We start from the raw sequence: 24,788 nt of genomic DNA on the forward strand, positions 1-24,788 counted from the left end.
TCTTCGCACGCTCCGGAGGCCGTCGGCGCTGCATCCCGCATCTGAAAGACAAAACAAGGTGCGTTTAAAGACATTGGGGAACTTTAATACTCACGTGCCATTACTCCTTTCCACATCTAACCCAGTGGGTATCCCGGCACCCTGCAGCCGCTCCGAACTTGTACCTGCAAAATAAAAAGACAGTTAGAGCGCTTCGTGAAGCTGGCAACAAGCGCTTACTTACGTGCTTCCAGGCGCTTCTATTCATCACACGGGCTCCATCTTCAACTCACTTCAGCCCGTCATCCGCCATCGCCGGAACCCTGCAAAACAAGAGACATCATTATTAAAGACTTTAAAGACATTTGAGTTACTCGAAACTTACCGTTCGTGCAGTAAACGACGGACAGCAGTCCTCTGAAGTCAAGAGGCCTGCGCTACCTATCCAGTGAAGAAACTGGTTACAGCACCCTGCCCCGAGGCAGATGGAGAGCTCGGCATTCACTTACCTAAGGTGAGAGCGTTAACCTGTGGGGGTCTACAGGAGAGGAGAAGAGGAAAGAGATAGGGACACCCCAATAACCCCAGTTCATTAACCCCATATTTTCTATCTGCAGACATCTTACTCTGCACGTCAGGCATACAGGGCACAGAGGTCCAGCCCAAAGAGCCAACCGGGTGCTGCACATCACCTTTGAAGGTACGGTAGTCGCCCAGTCAAGACCGGCGCCTCTGCGAGAATCAGGTGAGCGTACACATCTCCGAACGCCCCTCACCATGGCGGCCAGGAACAAGATGAAGACAAGCACTATGGACACGTATGTGTCTGCTAAAGCGAAAACTCCTCCGCAGCCATGCACTTCCACTCCCGAACCTCCCCGAGCAAAACCGACGGACTCTCCCGAAAATCAAGCTCAGGTACTGGAGGCAATTGCATCACTGCGCACATTTATAGTTTCCAGAATCGGGGAGTTCAAATCCGAGCTACAACTCATGTGCCAGGACGCCCGCAATCTAACAGAAAGAGTAACTACCGCCAAAACAACCATAAAAGAGACGTCGGACGACACAGCGGAGCTGAAAGCTAAGGTACTGGACCTGGAACGGAAGGTGTTCACACTCGAGGCCAGGGCTGAGGAGGCCGAGGGCCGGGCCAGACGCGCCAACATCAGAATACTGGGGGTACCTGAGGGAAGTGAGGGCCCGAATCCGACGGCCTATATAGAATCCCTGATACTACAGGAGGTGGGCGCTGGAAGGCTAACGCAAGGATTCTCGATCGAAAGGGCGCACAGATCACTTCAGAAGAGACCCCCGCCGGGCTCACACCCTCGCCCTATATTCGCTAAAGTACTCAACTTCCAGGATAGAGAGACCATCCTCCGGCACTCCAGAGAGGAGGGCCCCATTGAACGCGGGAGCTCGAAGATCACGATCTACCCCGATTACACCCCGAAAGTCCAATGGGAGAGGAACTCATTTGTGCCGATTAAAGCCCGACTCAGGCAACTGAACCTGAAGTACATGCTGTTATACCCCTCCAGACTGAAAGTGATTCACAAGGGGAGGGCGATCTTCTTGGAATCCCTGGCAGCTGCAAACATGTGGCTGGAAGACAACAATCTAGCCGCAGATAAGGACCCTCAACCCACGGAAAACTGAAGAATCCCCTGCGCCTGAGGCATGGACGAAGCCATGACTCATAAAGCCAACTCGGACGCAAGGCAAAGGACCTAAGAGAAAGTAAAATCACCCAACAGTTAGCAACAAAGATGCGGCTCCCGCTCGGCCCACGCCAAGCACAGAGCCCTACCCCCACGAACAGTACAGGACAGGCCAGTTGCCTGACCGACTTCCCTCGTGCCCGACACCCGGATGGGTCCTGACGGTACGAGAGCGCCTGAGCACCAGCAGGAACTTGTCGTTGCTGGGCACACCAGTTCCAGTTTTGTTAATTGTTTTGTTCACACCACAGTCCTCAAAATATTAGCGGAGCGGAAACATGGGACCGGAGGCCCTTGGGGGCCGAGGAAGAGAAAACACCAGAACCCAGAGGGAGAGCCTCGCCACCTGGAGAAGTACCGCCCCGTGAAAACGGGGGCGACCGGAAAGATGAAACCAAGACACAAACCCAATGGCACTCCAACTTAAGGTGATGACGTGGAATGTGAGGGGCATGGGCACGTACCTGAGAAGGAATCGGATCCACTCTTACCTGCGCAGGAAAAAGGTGTCGGTAGCGATGCTTCAAGAAACTCACCTCGCGGAAGAAACCACGGCCAAATTATCCGAAAGATGGGGAGGGATCGGGAAAGGGGCGCCATACTCCAAATTCGCCAGAGGAGTGTTTACGTGGGTGAGCCCGACTGTGCCCTTCCAGCTACTGGGCTATGAAGCCGACAAAGAGGGCAGATACCTAATAATATGGGGTACCATTGAATCCACGCCAGTCTGCCTGGTGAACTCATACTTTCCGCAACACGGAATACCCTCACACCTTGAAATGCTCAGTGCTAAAATGATTCTTCGTAGAGAGAGTGCCTTCATATGGGGTGGCGACTTCAACTGCATCAGGTACGGAGCTGTGGACAGATCAGACCCCCCCCGTCATTCAAATAACCCTGCATCTAACGCACTAAACACCGCAATAGAACAGCTCGACCTAGTAGACATCTGGAGGGAAAAACATTGCACCGAGAGGTGCTATTCTTATTACTCGGCCCGGCACAAGGTCCACACGAGAATAGACTATCTGTTCATAGATCGTGAGCTGGCTCAACAAGTAGACGGCACATTGTATCTAGGCAAAACCATATCCGATCACTCACCGCTGACCATGCAATGGGCTCCTCGAGGACCCAGATCGCTAATCCCGCTATGGAGAATGCCACCCGCAGCACTCACAGACCACGCATTTAAGGAGGAACTTGGTACCAAACTTGAGGAATATCTAGACATTAACACAGGCTCAGTGTCAAGCTGAAGCACACTATGGGAGGCCATGAAGGTTGTAACACGGGGAGAAGTTATATCAGGTGAGGGTGGCATCCGTAAACACCTGAAACTGGAATTTGGAGGAACTGGTGAATAAGATCACGCACCTGGAATCCGAAATCGACATTATGCCGGACGCTGAAACAAAACTGAAGGGCACCCGGGAGGAGTGCTTTTTGGCCTGGAATAGACTGTCTAAATTCGACTACACGACCTACATAGCCAGGGCACACAAAGAAGCAGATAAACCTGGTAGGATGTTGGCCTGGCTATGCAAACGCGAGTTCCCGAGACACCTCCCAACTGAAATAACTGATGAAAGGGGGATAACCCACAGGACGCAACAAGACATTAACTCAGCATTTGCGGCCTTCTACTCCAGATTGTACACCCACAACACCAAAATACCAGTTGAGGACATAAGGGCCACACTGGCTGAGATTGAGCTCCCAAGACTGACGGAGGCCCAAAGAGAGCTACTGGACGCGGAAATCACTCCAGAGGACGTGACGGAGGCGATTAAATCGCTAACCACCTGCAAGACCCCCGGGAGTGACGGGCTACCACCAGAATTCTACAAAGCGTATGAAGCGACCCTTGCCCCAACACTCCACAAGGTGTATATGGAGGCATACGAAAACGGAAACCTACCCAACTCCATGAAAGAAACAATTATCATCCCTATACTTAAACCCAACAGACCTGTCGACAACTGTGAATCATACCGCCCAATCGCCATGCTAAACTATGACTGCAAGATCCTGACCACAATCCTGGCTAAGAGGCTGGCGAGGGTGATAGGAACCCTGATTCATGAGGACCAGAATGGTTTTGTACCAGGATGCAACACCACCGCAAACCTGAGCAGGCTCCAACACATCATGGCAGAGACCTATGATCGAGACGAGGTCCTAGCAGTGCTATCCCTGGACGCTATAAAAGCCTTCGATTCCATCTACTGGGAGTGGCTGATCGAAGTGCTAAGGGAATTCGGCTTTGGTGAGAGCTTTGTAAAGTGGGTCGAGGTATTGTATAATACACCGACAGCGAGAGTGAAGACTGGAGGGACGGTGTCCGAAGCCTGGCCGATACAGCGGGGCACGCGGCAAGGATGCCCGTTCTCCCCAATGTTATACATACTGGACCTGGAGCCAGTGGCTGCCTATTTCAGGAAACAACATTTCGACGCGGGCATTGGGCTGGCCAATAATCACGCCATAATATCCATGTATGCAGATGACGTCCTCCTGTATTTGAATAACCCTCAGCTCAATGCACAAGTCGCGTTGGACATCCTCGACAACTATGCCTGATACTCTGGGATAACATTTAGCAAACTAAAGTCGTGTGCGTTCCCACTGGCCAGACTCAGGGGTCTGGATAAGTCCGACCTTCCAGACGTCGGGATACAATGGCAACCAGAGCAGTTTAAGTACCTGGGAATCGAAGTGTGTCATACCCCTGCGCTCACGCGCGAACACAACACAGAAAAAGCAGTAAGAGCCCTCCGCAAATCTATGAACTTTTGGTCAAAGCTACCACTGGCAGTAATGGGCAGAGCGGCAATAGTCAAGATGATAGTTCTCCCCCGTTTCTTATATCACTTCACAAACGTATGCTTCTACATCAGACCTCCCTTCTTCAAAAAACTAGACTCTCTAATCAAGGACTTCATATGGGGGTCGTCCAGACACAAGCTCTCTTTGCCTACGCTCACGCTCCCGTACAAAGAAGGAGGGATACAACTACCCGATCTGCAAAGGTACTACCTAGCTGCGCAGCTCAGCCACGCGACGAAATGGCTCTCCGATGACCTGTCAGCTGAAGTGGGGCCCTTGCGACATCCGACCTTCAAGCTATTCCCTAAAGAAATGCTTTGGAACCCGACGAAACAAACTTCTGAAGTTCCCATGATTGTTACCCTGGGCAGGCAGATATGGGCCAGAATTGGCTTCCTTCGACAACTGAAACATCCCTACAATCCCAATACCCCCATCCTGGCGGATGTATGCAAACTCAGGCAGACTTAGCGACAGCCAGGAAATGGGAGAGAGCCGGAATCTACACATGGGGAGACCTGTTTGAAGACGGCATGTTCAGAGAACTTGAATCGCTACAAGCTAATGAAGGCATCTCAAACACCCAATTCCTGTGGTACCACCGCCTCAAGCGGACAGCCAGGGCACAGTGGCCTGTCAGGCCAGAGGAACCCCCACCGGACCCCCGCCTTCAGGAGATGTACGATTTAGCAGACGGTTGGAAGCCGGTCTCCCGCTTATACTCCAAACTAAATGATAGACCCAATCTAAAAAAGCGCGTCCCTGAGACAAAAATGGGAAACCGAATTAGGGACCACACTAACTGACAGTGAATGGGAGCGAATACTACTATACCCCAAAGAGGTGTCGAGGAACATTAGATTCAAACAAGTTCAATTGAATGTGCTATACAGAACTTACATGACCCCATTAAGAGTTGCTACCTTTAACAAACAAGCACCGCCGAACTGCCCCTGGTGCGGAAATGATAAAGCGGACATGATCCACATGTTCTGGACCTGCACCAAAACGGCGAAATTCTTGTCCATGGTGGAAAGCACCTGCACCAAAGCGGGACTCACGAGATATGGGTGGAACCCAAAGGAATGCTTACTGGAAGCCCATCCTAGACTCAGCAAATACAAACACCTGGTCAAACTAATGGACCTAGCCTGCATCCTCGCAAAAAGGTCCATAGCTATGGCGTGGAAATCACCAGGGGGCCCGAGGCACGGACGTTGGCTTAAGGACCTGGAAAAGTGGACGGAGGCAGAGACCAGAGCCTGGCAGGATGGAATCCACTCAAACGATGATGACTCCAATGACACCCTAGAATCATGGAAGGCCCTGGTGCGCGACATCCAATATGCCTCGGACCACAAACCCCCCTGAGCTCTCACCCTAGAGACTTGCCTGACCCTTCCCCCTAAGAACGGACAATCCGAAAACCCATCCCCCGTGACCTTGGGTACGCCGACTATCGACCCCTCTCCCCCCCGCTACAATTATGAACAACATATTGAGCTACGAAGACTGTGGTAGTTAATTAGTTGTAGTTTGTTTGTTATGTTACTGTTTGATGATTATTATGTACTTATATAAATGGCAATAAAATACTTTTTAAAAAAAATAAAGTCTAGCTGATTAGCTGTGACGAGGTTGGCAATATCAATAGGATGGGCAACTAATGATCTAGCATTAATGAGGGTGTCTTTGATAGTAGTGGGAATCTTGTCTGAGCCTTTGGTGTGGCGAGGCTGTGATGAAAGAGAGGAAGGTGACATGGAGTCTATCTTAGGTTTGTGTTTAGTATTCAATTTGCAGGACTTTGGAAGATGGAGTGAGTTACCAAAGGAAAAAGTAGGTGAAGAGAGATTGTTAAGTCTAGATCCTAGCCTAATATTTCTAAGATTGGTGGGGCAAGGTTGATTGGGATTAGGCCTGGTAGTGCAGCTCTGAATCCATTGTATAGAATTCAAAGGATTGGGTAGTGTTGCAGATATACTATTCACTGTATTCTTTTTGTCATGTTTGATATTGATATTGTATTTCTATTGCGCTCGTACACAATTGTGTTTCAGAGCATGAGAAGGCTAGGGAGGCGAACAGGGGTGAACAAACAAAGATCTTACCAGGCCCAGTGACATTGATAACGTGCAAGTCCATGGGAGAGGGAGAGGGGAAAAGTTCATGGAAAGGGGGAGAAGCGGAAAGTGTGAAGCAAAGGAGAAACAGATAAATAATAATAAATAAATAAATAATAAAGGCATCAAACACTGGTAGTGCAGCCAACAATTTGCAAGTGCTAGGTTTAAGGCAGCAGACAGGGTAGGTCTAATAAGTGCAGGAAGAAAAAAGGGGGGGCTGTATGGGTACAGATACAGACCCCAGTGCAAGGGATGGCCCGGAGGCAGTGTGGGATGGTGGCAGGGTGAGCAGGTACCTGGGCCCGGAGGACAGAGGGTAGCCAGGTGCCAAGAGAGAACAGATCAGCAGGGGAGAGGAGGAGCGAAAGCAGAAGAAAAGAGGAAGGTCTTGAGGTGCTTGCGGAACCGGAGATGGTTCTCCTCAAGTTTTAGAGTGGCAAGGAGGCTGTTCCAGAGGGAGGCCCTAGTCGAAGACAGAGATCTACCTCCAGCTCATTTCTTTGAAAAATGACTGACCCTGAGGGAGTTAGAGGTAGAGGAGCGAAGAGCTTGAGAGGGGAGGTATTTACGGAGGGATAGCAGAAGGTATTTTGGACCCAGGCCCCAGAAAGCCTTGTGGACAATGCAGAGGGTTTTGAATTCAATCATTGCATCTACTGGGAGTCAATGGAGAGATTTCAGAGCTGGAGAGATATGATCCCAGGGCTTGACGCCAAGGACAAGTTTCGCAGTCCTGTTCTGGATTAGTTGCAGAGGGCGGAGAGTAGAGGCAGGTAGATTTAGAAAGAGGCGGTTACAATAGTCCAACCTAGAGAGAACCATAGCTTGGGAGACCATGAGCTTCTGGGTGAAGGAGCGGAAAGGCAGAGGAAGTTTGACTTTTTAGAGACCTCAGAGATGTGGGCGGAGAAGGAAAGTGTGGAGTCAAAGATGACCCCTGAGGTTCTTAGCCTCGCAGGTTAGGGTAGGAGGAGGGCCAAGGGAGCCGGCCAGAGAGTGAGGGGAAAGGATGGTGAAGGTGTGCTGATGAGGAGGATCTTGGTCTTTCTGGCATTCAGACAGAGATCATTGGCAGCCTGAAAATGAGATGAGTGTCGTTAGCGTAGCACTGGACATTTGAGCATAAAATGGCAATGGAGTGGGTGAGAGTTGCCAGGTATTGGTTGAAAAGCCAGGGCGAAAGGTTAGATCCCCGGGGAACACCACAGTTAGAGAGGAAGATAGATGCTTGAACGGACCCAAGTTGGAGCTGGGAGGGTCGATCAGAGAGGAAAGAGGTCAGCCATGCCAGAGCCTGATCAGTGATATCCAGGTTATCACGGAGACAGTTGAGCAGGATGGTATGGTTGACCTTGCTGAAGGCACAAGAGAGATCGGAGATTGGAGAATAGCGGTGGCAGGAAGCACATAGGTCTAATTTGGTGGGATTGGGGGAGTGGTCTAACACTCAGGAATGGAGTGATATTCATATTGTCAAAGGCTCTGAGAACAACTATAGGTGTTAGAGGTGTAGACTTTTGGTTAGCCTTGTAGCCTGCACACTTGGGTGGAATAAGATAAGAGAGTAGCGCTAATACGGCAACTAGCTTGGTGGGAGTTGCTTGCATGGCTGATGTTGTTGAAGGAAGTTCAAACGTATAGTTGAACCAAGTAAGCCACAATGGAACCTATACAAGTTTTATGTTAATAGTACAGTGTGCATGTGCCATGTCGTGTGGGGGGAGCACTCAGGAAAGCAAGCTGGACGAGTTGTCTAAGGGGGTAAACAGGTCAGTTAATACTTGTACAGGCCAGTAAATACATAATAGTAACATCAAGGTTGTTTCGCTTGTGATGCGTGGTGTTGACACAGAGAGCAGCGTAAGATGCTATGGTGCAACGGCTAAATCTCTTGATGTACACTGTCCGGCTATTTGGGATGAAGTGATATCAATAGAGCCGATTTAGCGTGTAGGCATGAACGTGACCAAAGCAACAAAGTAATACAGTACATAATTAGAGGTCGCTATAACACAGAGAGGAGTCTTGAGGAGACATGTAATCAGCTTGCAGTGTGTGAGAAGTGACATCTGAAGACATGCAAGGCTAAAGTTAGTTATTATTGGCAAATATACATTTGCGAGAATCTAGCAAAACATGTTACAGTTAAGTCAGAAGCACGGTTCTTACAGTTTTTGCAGGGCCTTCATCACAAGGGCCCAGCTAGCGCCTTCCGGTCGCCTGTTGCGGCCTATAGGCACGTCGGCAGTGGTTGCCTAGCAACCAAAATAAACAAATTTGTCAGTAAGGGAGGCAGCCATTTTGAGCGTTGGGGAAGCACAAGCAGTTGCTTCCACATGTAGGATGGCGTGGGGGACAATGGCTCCCAAAGGAGTTGGCAAATTTCTTAAAGGTAGCCTTGTCAGCTGTAGATGAGCTGATGTTGTGGTGTCCTGTGATGGTGAGTGCTGAGTCGCTCAGCTCACTTTGGATTCTAGCTGCTCCTGCAGCGGTCCAAGTATTGATGATAGGGTCACTGCTCCTGCAGTGCTGAGGACGGCAAGGGCTCTGGCTCTAGTGTGAGCGTATTCTAAATACGTAGGAAGTTGTGGTATACAAATGACAAATATGTTGGAGTCACTGACATACAGGGGTGATTGAAGTGGTTCTCATGAGTTGTCTTTCAGTAAGGATGGACTGCATAGGATTGTCACATGGCAAATGTGTGTGTTGAAACACATGGGTGAGCCCAGCAGCAGGTCATTCTGAACGCAGCCATTGGGTGGCGGTTACCGCACAACAGCCAGTATGTAGTAGTAGATCTAACTAAGCAAAACAGAAGTGGTGATGGCTGGAAGGTTTAGAATTCATCTTAACTTCTGGCATTGCTCTGGACAACCCTCCCAAGCCATTACAAAAGGAAAGACACCATATGAAATCAGGCTTGGTCACACCCCAAATGTGGCGGTCCAGCCTGAACTGCTTGGTCACATCCCTTCTGCACAGGACCACATGCATCCCTAGACATGTTTCAGCCTCATTGGGCCTCATCAGCGAGAAGTAGCTTGGGTCTCTATGCCCAGCAGACATGGAACCCACGTCTGGGCATACCCGTCGCACTTGGGGTGACAAGCAAAACAAAAGAGGTGATTTCTGGAAGGTTTAGAGTTAATCTTAACCTCTGGCATTGCTCTGGGCTACCCTGCAGACCAGTGGCGTAACACAAGATGTGGGGGCCCCCCTGCGAGCCATGCTGAGGGGACCCCCCAACTCAGCAACAAATCAAGGGTCTCGCCACACTCTGGGCCAGCCTAGATTATCACACTTGCGCAATACGCACAAACATGCTGCTGAACGGATATGCCACACACTGCACTAGGAGAAAGATATACATATGTGTTTTAATATAACATACAGCACACTTTCTGAGAAAAATTGGCTAAAAAGCCAGAGTGTTTCCAATTGTTTTGAAGGGTAACACCAATCCAATAGATGCAAGTCACCAACAGAGCACAGGAACATTAAAGCTTTGCTATTAAAAATGCCATGCCACAATGAAAACATGTCCAACTGGCTGCACAAGGTAGACCAGTGTCGACATGTAATAACAATATAGTAAAGCTTGCCAGGCCACATTTAGACATATCTAGACTGGTTGCACCAAAATGGCAGTCGAAGCAATAACACTCATCATGAATAGTACACACATTCAAGCCTGTGTCTCTGTGGCCTCTAACAACACGGCCAAACTCTTTAAAATCTGAAAAGAACTGGTCAATCCTGTTGAGGTCTTTACATCTCCGGTTCCCTCCCAGGCCCTCTGTATGGCTCTGTCATCTCACTTCTATGCTAAAATTCAGGACATCCTGTCCCCCATCTGCTCTTCCTCTCACTCTTCCTCGCTCGGCCCCCCTTTGGCCATCTCTACCTCTCTTCCTCCTTTCTCCTCTTTGTCTCTGACAACACCTGACAAGGTTTCTAGACAAGTCTGATCTACGAAAGTGTCATCCAAACAGGTGCTCTCCTGCTCCACCAGAACCATCAAGAACCATATTGACACCCTCGTTCCAGGCTTGACTGATTTCTGTAATCACTCTTTCCCCTCTCCTGTTAAGCACTCCCTTATGCACCCACTCCTCAAGAAGCTTTCTGCCGATCCTGCCTGCCCGGCAAACTATCGCCCAATCTCCATCACCCCTTTCCTGGGCAAACTGTTGAAAAATCTGGCCATCTCCCAGCTTACTCTCCACACGGAATCTGTTGGTTGTCTTCATGACCATCAGTCTGGATTTAGTGCCAGAGACAGAGAAACTGCTATCCTGAACACCTGTGAAGTTCTGCTCTCTAACCTTGATTCCAGCATTCCTTCTATCCTCAGCCTCCTTGATCTTTCCTGTGCTTTCGACATGGTCAACCATGCCATCCTGATAAATCCTGATCAATCGACTCCATGAGAACCTGGGCATCACAGATCAGGCCCTTGAGTGGCTGAATTCCTTCCTCTTGGACTGCCCCTCCCAGGTCCAACTTGGTCCCTTTCTCCCCGCTCCATCCTCACTCTGGTTTTTCAACCTCTATGTGGTCCCTTTGACCCACCTGATCTCTACATTCTCCTCTAACTTTTAGTGTTATGTGGATGACACTCCGCTTTCCTTCAGGCTCCACTCAGACTCCTCATCTCTCGCTCATTCCGGACTGTCTATCCGCGATTCAGGATTGGTGTGCCTCCAACTATCTCTGCCTTAATGTCAGTAAGATGGAGATCCTTCTCATTTGGACTCCTGCCTCTGCTTTCCCTCTCTCACTCTGGCCGCCCACCTTGGGCCCTCTTCCTTCGCCTTCCTGTGAGGCAAACAACACTGGTGTCATCTTTGACTCCACTCTCTTTCTCTCCTCACATCTCAGACGTTGCCAAGAAGTCCCACTACCAGCTCCTCCTCCTCCTCCTCCTCCTCAAAGGGACTCTTCCCTTTCTCACTTTCCCCCAGAAGCTCACTGTCTGCAGAGCCCTGGTTCTCTCTAGGCTGGACTATTGCAACAGCCTCTTTCTCAATCTGCCTTCCTCTACTATCCAGCCCCTGAAACTAATCCAGAAAAGGACTGCAAGACTTATCCTTGGCCTCAAGCACAGGGATTGTATCTATCCAGCCTTAAATCTCTCCACTGGCTCCAAGTTGCTGCAAGTATCAAGTTCAAGACCCTCAAGGATTTCTGGGCCCGGGGCCCCCACTACATCCAACGCTCTCTTCCAAAATATCCTCCTTCTCAAGCCCTTCGCTCAGCTACCTACAACTCTCTTAGGGTTAGACGCTTCTCCAGGAAGAGAGTGGGGGTAGATATCTCTCCTCTACAGGTGCCTCCCTCTGAAATAGCCTCCCTGCCCCTCTCAAGCTTTAGCAGACCACCTGAAGTTCTGGAAGCAGCTCAAAACTTTCCTTTTCTCCTCTGCTAACACAAGGCCTAGTAAGATTGTTTGTCTTGTCCTCCCTCTATCTTCCATCCCTTGTCTTGTCACTCCTAGAAACACTTGTGTGCAGGTGCGTTATAAATGACTTATATCATATCATTTGATCACAGATGCCCAGAAAAATATATAATGCTGCAGTAAGAAACGGCTGACTGGCAGCACCCAAATGGCAGTCTAGCCAGGTCATTCACTTAGCAGGACTGCTTTATCATAAATGCCCCATTAAAAAAAAGTCATACCAACCTGAGAAATGACTAGACTGGCTGCACCAAAATGCCTCTCTAGCCACTAATACCACATATCATGCCTGCAGCCATTATAATTTGTCGTATAATCCTGCCCCCCCACACATCCCCTCTCCCTCCCACTCCAACCTCCAAAATCAGCTCCTTGGCCCAGAATTACCTCCACGTCCCTCTTCCTTGCCCCAGAGCTTACGGTTGAGGCTCCTTGCCTCATAGGTAAGTACTGGGATGAGGAAGAGTGGGACTAGGAGTAATGGAGTTTACAGGTAGCTAAATCAAGCATTTCTTCCATGTACCTCTACCTCATCCCAGTACTTGTGTATGAGGCAGAGTGCCTTATACGCAAGTACTGTCTCAAACACACTGGGACGAGGAAGACTAGGGCTAGGAGTAATGAAGATTACCAATAAGTAACCGGGGGATTAAACACAAGTATTGGTGCAACACCATTGAGTTGACTGGGATTCAGCACCCCCCCCCCTGAAATGTTGGGCTATGTTGACCAGACCTGGCTGACCTTCAGAACAGTTGCCAGACAGAAAAGGACACAGATGTTAAACGGCACCTGGGTTTCTCTGTTAACAAGAACCCACCAATTACTAACATAAAGCAATTCACTGTTAGTACCTGCATTCAAATGCCAAATTCCTTAGGCAATTGAAATCGTGATGTGGGTTTAATACTTGCATGCCAGGGGAGTGATTGGAAGGGTAGAGAGGGAACTCATTCTTACAGCAGTCCATAAGTGGGTCCTTTAAACCTTAAAGGAGAGAGTTAACTGCTTGTAACATTGAAGCTGCACTAGAATAGTCTCATAAAAATGCATAAAGAAATTAGATGACCCAAACAAATAAGTTTGCCCCTCACCCACCCACCGCCCATGAAGTTGGCACCCCTCCCAACATTTGAAGGGTTAGCCCCCGAAATGTACGTTTTGTTGCGCCCCTGAATGCAAGCACACACACCATTCACCATACACACACACACACACAGCCATCCATACATTTAAGTGTGTATTCTTTCACCATACTGGCACACCCAGGCAGCCATCCATACAATTAAGTGTGCTACTTTCACCATACAGGCACACCCAGGCAGCCACCCATAATATTACGTGTGCACCCTTTCACCATGCAGGCACACACCCCCAGGCACCCACCCACACATTTAAGTGTGCACCCTTTCACCATACACTCACACAGACAGCCACCTAAACATTTAAGTGTGCACCCTTTCACCATACAGGCATACCCAGGCAGCCACCCATATATTAAAGTGTGCACCCTTTCACCATACACTCGCACAGGCAGCCACCTATACATTTAAGTGTGAACCCTTTCAACATACACTCACACACGCACACATCATGGGGTTGAGGGGAGCCCTGACACTTAAAAAAGAAATTGGGCCTCATTACAACTATGCCGGACTCTAAACAACGGTGCTGGTAAGCTCACCAGCACTGTTGTTTCCGGGCCGGCATATTACAGCTCTGCGGGCGGTTGCCGTTCTGCCCAGCAGGTCAGACCTGCCAGGCAGAATGGCACCCACCTGCATAGTGTTCACGGAAGCACCGGCACCGTTATTAACAGTGCCGGTGCTTCTATGGTCCCCATTCCCATAGAGTCCGATAGGACTTTATGGAAATGGGCACTTACCATTTGCCGGCGCCTGATTTGCCAGACCGCCGGGGTTGTAATCCACTGGTGTTACCAGGAAGTCGGGCGCAGGTAAATCATTACGGGTCTGGCGGCAACCTGCTGGTAGCAATGACATGGTTGCTGCCAACCCCGTAATGAGGCCCATCGTTTCTCTCTGACTTCATAAAGAAATTATTTCTGTTACAGAAATAATTTCTTTATAAATGCAGAGGGAATTCAAAAAGAAAAAAAATATTTATTTTTTTTTGCAAAAAAAAAATATATATTTTTTTTTTCTACAAGTGGGGGCCCCTCTCAGGACATGTGCTGGTGGGCCCCCCTGCACCGCGGGGGATGCGGGAGCCCCTGTTACGCCAGTGCTGCAGACCATCGTTCTGAACGATGGTTTATAACGGTGCCGGAGCATTTGACATGCTGTGCTCGCGGATGCCTTTCATTCCACCAGGTCAGATATGGCAGAATGAAAGGCACACGCAAGCACAACGCACAGTTTGCCGGTCCGGATACAAGGTACCGGATACCGGTACCGTTGCATCTGGACCGGCAAGCTCGTAATGAGGCCCAATTGTATCTCTATCGCACAAGTGGCCATGACCACAATCACTATCACTGTCACTGAGAGAAAATACTATGGATCATCCAGACAACAGGTGCAATTAAAACAAAGAGCAATACACCTACTCAGGAAATATCTGCACCTCCATCCACCAAGTGGCTGAAAAAGCCCTCACTACCCCACCCAGGGAATTACTACTGAGAATCCTTACATGTGGTACATTTCCAACCATTAGATTACACCTGCTTTGAAACTCACTAAGCGTTAATTCCTCAAGTGGAACAGGAATGCCTGCATTGCTATCACTACATCAGATTTGAAAAATGTATCTTGTGCACACAAATAATCTGGTACACAATACACATAACACACAAACAAAACAACTTGAAAATCATGCACCTAGCAACAATGAACAGGACCATCACAGCTACTTTAAAGTAGTCATTAAACTACAAGGTACAGTACATATGTCATAGCATAGCTGGAAATAAATCTTGTTCTTCCCTGAAGAGGTGCAAGGGCAGCAACGGTTTATATGTGATATGATATGATGAGTCATTTATGCCCAAATGCCGAAGCCTGCACCACAACGTGGCTCAGCAATTTTTCAGGTCCAAAGGTACAATAAATAAAAGGGGTGGCATGCCTCCTTTATTACTATAACGATATTCTGGGTCGAAGGCATGCTATACCCAACAGAGATTCTAGGCAGCAGTGGATTTTTAGATGATTTACATTCAGAAGGCCTTAATTCAGACAAACTGATGGCTTATTTTCTAAAATAATGGTGATGTGTCACAAAAAAGAAAGTATGCAATTAATTCCTTGATTCATTGCTTTAATGATATTTATCAATTACAGTTTTAACTTAGCACATTATAGACACTTACATAGCCCATAGACATAGAGAGGTGCCAGCCACTGTGATTATCATTATTGATGTTTATATGCAATATTACATCTTTGGGTCTCTCTTTGGTCACTCTCCCCCTTGGTGCTCAGGCACTATAGTTGGATCCAAGGCAGCACAAGATGGCCACCATGAAAACGTCCTTTGGATTTGGTTTCCATGGTGACTTTATAAACATTTCCCTCAGTGCTGCGCTCCTTACTGTAACTCAGTAACATGCACCGCGGGTGGAGGGACTCGCAACTTATCAGGTAAGGCATAGAATGTGGTATAGATACCACATCTGGGGACCTGCATCCACTCCCGGATGCACCCTCCCCCATTGGATACACAATTGCTGTAGCGGGCGCCAGCTGGCCCTCTTCGCCTCATATGCACGCAAATTCAGTTGCCTTAACAATACTCCCCCTGACCATTCTGAGATTGTCCTTCGCCGCATATGTACGTATGCGTAATTCATTTTCCTTCACTATGTGTCAGACCTCCCTCCAGACAACTTTAACTTGCACACTGCAGGGGTGTCATGCTCGGGCACACATGTCTCGTACACCAGATCCCTGCACATATCACATTGTTAGGTCCTTAATTAAGACACCCTTCCCTATTCTGATATCACCATGACTGCACGCTCTTCATCCACAGGTAGCACTTTAGATGGGACTGTTGTCCCTATACCGTGTAAGATTGAACCCTCACCCGAACTCTATGTTCCTATTATTTGAATTCATAGGGATGCAGCACCTCTTGACCTGCAGCCTAATCTCAGGCCACCTGTCTCAACAGTGGGGAACCACTTAATCCAACTAATGTGAACTGGATTTTCTTGACCCACGGGTCACCGATACTCAGGTAATTTAACCCCCTCGCCTCTTCCTCGCCTTTAAGCAGTCCTTTCGAGTCTATTGATCACATACATGTCCTCCTGTGTGTTACAGATATATCATACACACCTACTGAATCCATTTCTCACGTGCAAGATTCAACGATGAACAATAAGTTCCCCCAGCAGGGGTTCTTGAAGAGATCCATAAGCTTTATTGCTTTTTTGAAATATGTCCCGGATCTAGACCCCTACAATCATAGATTCCTTTTTTGTCTTTTTACATCACTACCACAGCATATCCCATTAAATGAGACTTCTTTACTTTTCCCCGTCCTGATGAAAGCCGATGTTATTACGTCATCGAAAACATCTAGAAAGGCCAAAACACAATTTTGCCGAACGGGCCGTTCTGCATTGATATGATTTATTTTCTGTAGATTATGTTCACAAGTAATTATGATTGTTTGTGCATATGTAATGTATTTTTCATATTTTCGTGTGCCACATTTTAATTTATTATACCTAAATTGTCTGTTTAACCATCTTCCTTTTTTGAATATGTTCAATGGAATAAAATAGTGGGTCCGTCTTGATCATTTTTGATATATATATACATTTTCACCTGGATAGATCAAGGAATTGTCAGGCACCCCTTTAATCCTTTGATGTTTAGCACAGCCTGCATCTTTGGGCATAACTGTTTAAATCTACTGTGTATTCTCCCTAAGAAACACTATGGAGATTGTAGAAATGCTATCCTTCTCCGAGGAACATTACCAGAGAATCATGTGTGCACTGAAATTTTTCAGCAATGACCAGGGATCAATAGCCCGGAGGGCTATCGCACGATGAGCAGGAAATCATTAATCCAAAAAAGAAAAAACATATTCGAACAGAGATGCACGCCAAATTCATGTTACAATACTTAAAGGACAGTATAATTTCAAAGTGCTTACAGGTGCAACTAATACCTCGGGTGTTTATCGATAATCCAAAATTTAAACTCAACTTTAGCGGAGTAGGAAATAAGTGCAGCTGTGATTGGCTGATCTTACTGATTGACACTGCAGAAGAACAATGCAAAACCCAGGTCGGGCAACTGGTTGAACTGGAGTAACGTTTCCTGGAAAACTTGACTATACATAATGCGAAGAAGAAACTGGAGCAGCTAGAATAAGAAATTGCAAAATTCAAAGAAATTACTGCAGAAAAGAAAGCCCAAAAACTGAAAAAGAATTTGTAAAATTATAGCACAGAGAAAATATACCCTTTCATATGGGAGGGATTCTTCACAGAACAACAAGAACAGGGAAGGGGTCAACGAGGACGCAAAAGGAGTCAATCTCAGTTCACCGGGCAATGGGTGAGTACGCACCACTGGTACTCAAACCAATGACCCCATATACAATCCCTATTTTTAACTTATCCACACACCCGAACACCACTATGGAGATGAGCCTTGCCAGGAAAGGACTATCATTCATACCAGCAGCCAAGCCTAACACATTCGAGACAGAAATGGAACTAAAAAGATTTTTTTGAAATACAAGACTGAACTTTTACTTTGAGGTGTATGTATCCAATCACCAGATGGACAACGACCGTGAAGAACAACCCGTGAACACGAGAACATCACAGGCCTTCAGGTGAAGTCAAACTTCAGTGCACCTCCGTCTATGATACCAGCAGAGTTTGTCACTTTTTAAAGCAGTGCTGGAAATGATAAAAAAGAAGAACTTATACAACGACAACCTCACTAGAGATGAAAGGGAAGCCATAAAAACATTGATTGCAAACTCGGCCATAACTATACAACCAGTTGACAAAGGTGGTGTGATAGTGATCCAAAACACCAATGACTATGAAACGCAATGCCTACACCTTCTGTCTGACACCACACCATACAAGAAACTCGGCTCAAACCCTACGGAAGACTACCAGATGAAATCAGTAGCCTAAAACGACACACTGAACAAGAAGGTTGCATTTGTATGGACGAAACACATTTTCTCAACAAAACACACCCTAAGATACCAGCTTTTTACATCCTTCCGATGGTGCACAAAAAACACACTAAACCATCTGGACAACCTATTGCATTGGCGTGCGATTCTCTACATCAACCTTTTTCTTTATCCATGGATTACTTTCTCAAATCTTTTGTCATAGATATGACTTCTTACATCAAGGATACTACTGGCGCTTTGAACATGCTACAAGCTATCACTATAGTTAGGCCTTGCATTCTGGCAACCCTTGATGTTGAGGCGCTATACACGTCCATCCCCCAGACCAAGTGTCTGGATGTGTTGCGGGGGTTCCTAGACAAAAGATCCACAACCTCCACAGTAACTATGAACACTTTTTCTCTTCAAAAACAACTTTACAAACAGAACAAAGCTGTCAGAATGGGGACGACCTTTGCACCAGATGTCGCCAACCTATACATGGCTCAACATGAGGCAGATTACATCTATGCTGAAACCAATCCTTTCAAGCCATTCATTAAAGTTTGGTGTCAATATATTAATGATGTTCTTCTGTTTTGGAGAGGCTCTGTAGACCAACTGGAGTCATTCCACACCTGGCTCAACATGTGCAACGCCCATATTAAATTTACCAGCAATTGGGACCATCACTCAATAGATTTCTTTGACCTACACATATATAGATCAGGCCTGGAACTGAAAACAAAACTCTTTCACAAGAAGATAGACCGCAATAGTCTATTACACTTCACGAGTTACCATTCAGCAGGCCGAAAAATAACTCACCAAACAGACAATTTCTGAGGATCCAGCTAACACAAAGGGTATAAGAACCCTTACAAAGACTGGTATGTGTCACCACCTTCAGTCCCATCAGCAACATAGTGAAACATAGCACCTAATTCAGAATATTGGGACGCTTTCCAAAAAACCTCACTTCGCCTCTAAGAAGAACCAGAATCTACAAGAACACCTGGTCCATACTCTCCAAGAACCATTGATATGATTTACTTTCTGTAGATTATTTGCACAAGTAATGCTGATTATGTGTATAAATGTAATGTATGTTGTATATGTTTCTGTGCCACACTTTGATTTTTTATACCTAAATTGTCTGTTGAACCATCTTCATTTTTTGAATATTTTAAATTGAATTATATAGTGGGTTACACTATATTCGGGCTCACCTTGATTATTTTTGATGAGTCACTGAGACAGGGGAAGTGGAGGAGGGGGCTGGCAACAACAAAAGCCTTGCCAAAGGAAGAAATGCTGAATGGGGAGGCTGAGGAGAGAGTGTCGGAGGAACTGATGGGGTGTATATAACTGTGGAGGACTGTCTTGCAATACACAACTTAATGCAGGAGTACGGCATTGTAATTGCACATCCACAAGTTGTTGTTGGTGGTGGATAATGCCTTAACCAACTTTTAAGTTGTCGAAGAGTTGGTGGCAACACAGGGAGAGAATTCTGCAGAGGTGTTGGGCTGACTGTCACCAGACAAGGAGATGTGCAGATAGCAAGGAGGCATGCACCTGATTCCCTTGCCAATTGTCAGGGGTTAAAGGGAACATTACAGGCCAGGTAGAGCATTGTGATATGCAACCTGCGCAACCTGCGCAACACACCACTGAAGCAAGGTACACCAAAGTAGGGTTGCTCTTTGGCGTCTGCTGCAATGAACAAATTAACAAGGGGGGGTCCTGGGAGTCCCTCTGCCAGACATTAGTCCTGGTTACGAGAGACTTACCCAGAGTCTTTAGTTCACTATCTTTCACAGAGAAGAAATATCCCAAACATATCAGTCTTTGTCCTGCCCTGGGGCAGTCCAGCACCGAAATGCTAGGCAATTCTCCTCTGAACAAGAGTACCAACAGAAACCCCATACACGTGTTTCGGTCTGGTTGGACCTCATCAGTAGGGTGGATCTGTGCCTCTCTAAGAATAGTGAGCAAGGGGTCCACGTCTGGATTCCCCTAGTAATTTAGGGTGAGACCCAAAGTTACTTAAATATATAAATTAACAAGGGGGGTCCTGGGAGTCCCTCTGCCAGACATTAGTCCTGGTTACGAGAGACTTACCCAGAGTCTTTAGTTCACTATCTTTCACAGAGAAGAAATATCCCAAACATATCAGTCGTTGTCCTGCCCTGGGGCAGTCCAGCACCGAAATGCTAGGCAATTCTCCTCTGAACATGAGTACCAACAGAAACCCCAGACACGTGTTTCGGTCTGGTTGGACCTCATCAGTAGGGTGGATCTGTGCCTCTCTAAGAATAGTGAGCAAGGGGTCCACGTCTGGATTCCCCTAGTAATTTAGGGTGAGACCCAAAGTTACTTAAATATATAAATTAACAAGGGGGGTCCTGGGAGTCCCTCTGCCAGACATTAGTCCTGGTTACGAGAGACTTACTCAGAGTCTTTAGTTCACTATCTTTCACAGAGAAGAAATATCCCAAACATATCAGTCTTTGTCCTGCCCTGGGGCAGTCCAGCACCGAAATGCTAGGCAATTCTCCTCTGAACAAGAGTACCAACAGAAACCCCAGACACGTGTTTTGGTCTGGTTGGACCTCATCAGTAGGGTGGAATTGTGCCTCTCTAAGAATAGTGAGCAAGGGGTCCACGTCTGGATTCCCCTAGTAATTTAGAACAACCACAAGGAGCTGAAACATTGCCTTAACAGTCCTGCATGCAGTTCACCACAGTAGGGATATCAATGAGGAACCGCCACATGGAAACACATAAGCCCCTCATTTGATCTGGAGACACTGACAGATGCATCCCTCTGTACCCAAACCTCTAAGCCTGACATGTACCTCCCTGTATACTGTACCAGTGGATCAACTGCCAGAAGGTACATGTTTCCACTGCCAGTATCACCAACAACACCGACCCTTCTTTTTATTGGTAGTCTTGTGAGTTTGTCAATATATAGGCAGGCAAGAAGTGACCAAATGATGCATCATACTGGCAAGAACTGGTTGTATGTCTAGAGGACCATCAGTCAGAGCAGCTGAATCGAATAGCAGTGGGGGGATGCCATGGAAGGCACATGCACGGGCACCCCCTACCCTCTTGTAGGCAACCAACTAGGCACTGGGAAAGAGCGTAGAAAAAGGGCAGTTTGCGTGACTACCCTCCAAACTGGAAGGATAGACCCTTCATTTTACAGGAGTGAATCTCCAAGTAAACAAGAGGGTCAACATGAGATCCGGAATCTGCTTCATCGAAATACAGGTAAGGAGTTAATTGGAGTGAAAAGAGCTAATTCAACTGTGAATTAAATCAATGGACAACTTTTGGAACACAATGGTGATAATCTGTGAACTTAAGTTGCTAGTACACTGTCATAAAATCTTCAGATGGCAGACATTCTGCCTATCAAGAAGAACAAAATATTTGCTCTGTATCTAGTAATTTGAAGGATCACTAAAATAAAACATTTGTTTACAGACTTGAACTATACTGCCTAAAAATACATTCTAAGAAATGGTATTTTGAACTTTGTAACTTGCAGCAAGAATTTGGTCTTGCCACTAACGATGGCATATCCACTTATTGTCATTGAATTTAAACTCCTTCTGCTTGCCAAGAAATATTAAAACCTTTCTCTGCATTTAATGTTGCATATCCCACTAAAACATAATATTAACATTTTTCACCAATGCTTCTTCTAAACCGAACAAATATATAGACCATATTTTAACACTATATAGTCTTGTAGATCAAAACTGGGTGGGATGTGTTGTGTGACTTCCCATGAGCCTATTAACTTAAAGGTGTCCTCGGACTCAAAAACGTGAATTAAAATGGCATCCCTCCTTCGGAAATGATTTTCCCTAGCTGAATGACTGGACGTCTTCCTTATTTCATCTTACACACGTGCAATCTCCTACCAAGGATACTCAATATTACAATCTCATTATGCTTCAATGGTAGTGGTGACCCTATTCCTAGTTGCTGTGTAAATTAATTGGGAGTCACCCTCTATTTGTTAAGATACCCGAGTCCCTGTAAAGAAACAAACGTGTATTGTTTCTTAGGATTTATTCCATTATCTATTATTTATGCACTTAATATGGATAGATGAGTTGTATATGTTAATCATACTCACCAACGTGATGTGGTGAGGATGGTCTGACTTTACTATCCGGCTGCGTTGAAAATCACACTCTCCTTTTCTCAGTGTCTTGTGTCCCTGAGGGCAAATGAACGCGTAATGTTAAGCCCTACTGCCGGTGTTTTCAAATCTATAATCTAGTGATTGTAGTTATTATGCAAGAGATTACCATAATGCACACATGCTTACCTTTGTACTACAATTGTAAATTAATTGTAAAACAATTGCGCTTTCTCGATGACCGAAGCCGGCTCGCTGCGGCTCCTCTGTGTTGTTAGCTGTTGCCAGGCAACAGCTTTCTTTTCTACTCTATGTGGGAACGTGCTGCAATCGCACGTTGGGATAAACTACCACCGGTGTTGTATTACTTGGTCACTTCACAATGTCTCTCTCTATTGGCAATGTGTCTACAATAATTATTACTTTTCTCACCACTGCATCCCCTCCACTGCCTGTGGAACAAGGGTCTTGGGATATGACAGCAGAAGGCAAAGGACACTGGTCAAGGGGACAGGGATCCGATCCCTTAAAGCATCCTTGCTTTCTTCCAATCTCATTTGGCATTTTGCCTTTAAATGGTGGGCTGTGTCACTTCTTATTTGATTCACTTGCAAAGACTTCAAGAAATAATGTATTTGTACCTCTTTTGGTAGAGTTTATCTTCCAAAGCCCTCAGCCATTTAGGTAAAGAAAAAGAGTGTGAAGGCAGAGGCAGGCTCTGCTCGATACCCACTCCCAGTGCACTGTAGGGGTGATTCTTGCTGAGGATCAACAATTACCACTTGCTTGCAAACCCTCCAAGGCTGTGTGAGTAGAGACTAAAAAGGACTCCCCTTATCCTGGAACCCCCTTCAGTAGGTCTTAGAGCAGTCAGGATCACTGTTTTAATTGCCTCAAACCAACTGAATCCCATTCTTACCATGTTCACTCCGCTTGAACCTGCAGGACCCACTGGTGCAGAATTTGGCAGTCACTTGAACTTCAAACCACCTCTGTTTGCATCTATTGGACTGGCTCACCACTAGATCACACCATCACAGCATCTCACCTATTCGACTCGAAGAACCAGCTCCCCAATGCAGATGACTCCAAACTGTCAACATCTTCAAACATAGCAACAGACCATCAGGATCACAGATTCAAACCCCCAGACTAAGACTCGAACGTCTGGAGCATCACATCACTCATTGACCCGAACCAGCGATTATCAATACTACAAACTGACTTGATTTTCAAACCAACCCTGGTGATACATCTGAACTGCATTGCTCAAATGCTGCCTTTCAATTGCACTGAGTACCTGCTTTGAACCAACTCAACGCCAGCTTGCTGCTTGAACCAGCATGACTTGCTGCATCGGAACCTGGTTTTGCATCTATAGCAACTTGAAGTCCGGTTTGGCACCATCAAACCTCCTAACATTGCATTTAGGTACTTTCAAACGATCTTGTCCCCATGGTCCACCGTTTGTAGCCCAAAAGACGGGTGCTTATAATTTTCTGTTCCGCATCTGTCTTCTTTTACAGGGGTGGGTTTTTTAGAGTATTTTTAATAGTTGTATAATTGATTTGTTTAATTAAAGTGCATATTTGTATAGAACCTTGCTTGGGCATTCCTTTATTTTGGAACTGATTTACTATTGCTCTTTGGGTTTCTACAGTCTCACATTCACACCACTTTTGTGAGGAGAGGCTTCCATCAGCTCACGTTACCACGAAAGGTGAAGTAGTTACATCTCTTACCTTTGCCTGTTTTACCTTCATGATGGGATCACTGTTGGTTTGTAGAAGTGTAGGGACTGAGTGGGTGGCTACCTACTACTCGCCTTTGTGCTTCTGCAGAGCACAAGTCATTTCATCACACAAAACCTACAACATAGATTTAGTCTGGCTACTAAATGATGGTCACTACTTATAGACACTAAATCAGGGTTCGTAATTGACAGGAGCTTGGAGCTACTTAGCTCCCAGTTACATCCAAGGGGTACCTGGTTAGCCTGACACCAACAGCTGCCAGGTGCTACACTTGACACCTCAGTTAAGGGGTGCCATACACACAATGATATATGAAATTAACTGTGTCATTTGGAAAATGTGTTTAAAGGCGAATAAAGGACACTCCTAAGTGACATTTAAATCATATTTTATAATATGCAAATGGACAACAAGTTAAAGTTTGCATCTTGCGCTCATGTTACATTTGCTGCACACTATGAGCTGACTCCTGGTTCTGCTGGGGTCGCTCCTGCCTTATGGGTGATGCCTGATACACAGGAGCTGCTTTTTGCTCCTGGTCCACAAGTCCGAATTTGACCCCTGTTAAATATAATCTCCTCCTGTCTTCTAAGAATTACAAGACCCTTCTCTAGAATGAGTATT

This window comes from Ambystoma mexicanum, chromosome 3p, assembly GCF_040938575.1.
Source record: "Ambystoma mexicanum isolate Mex_15411 chromosome 3p, UKY_AmexF1_1, whole genome shotgun sequence".
Lineage (NCBI taxonomy): Eukaryota > Metazoa > Chordata > Amphibia > Caudata > Ambystomatidae > Ambystoma > Ambystoma mexicanum.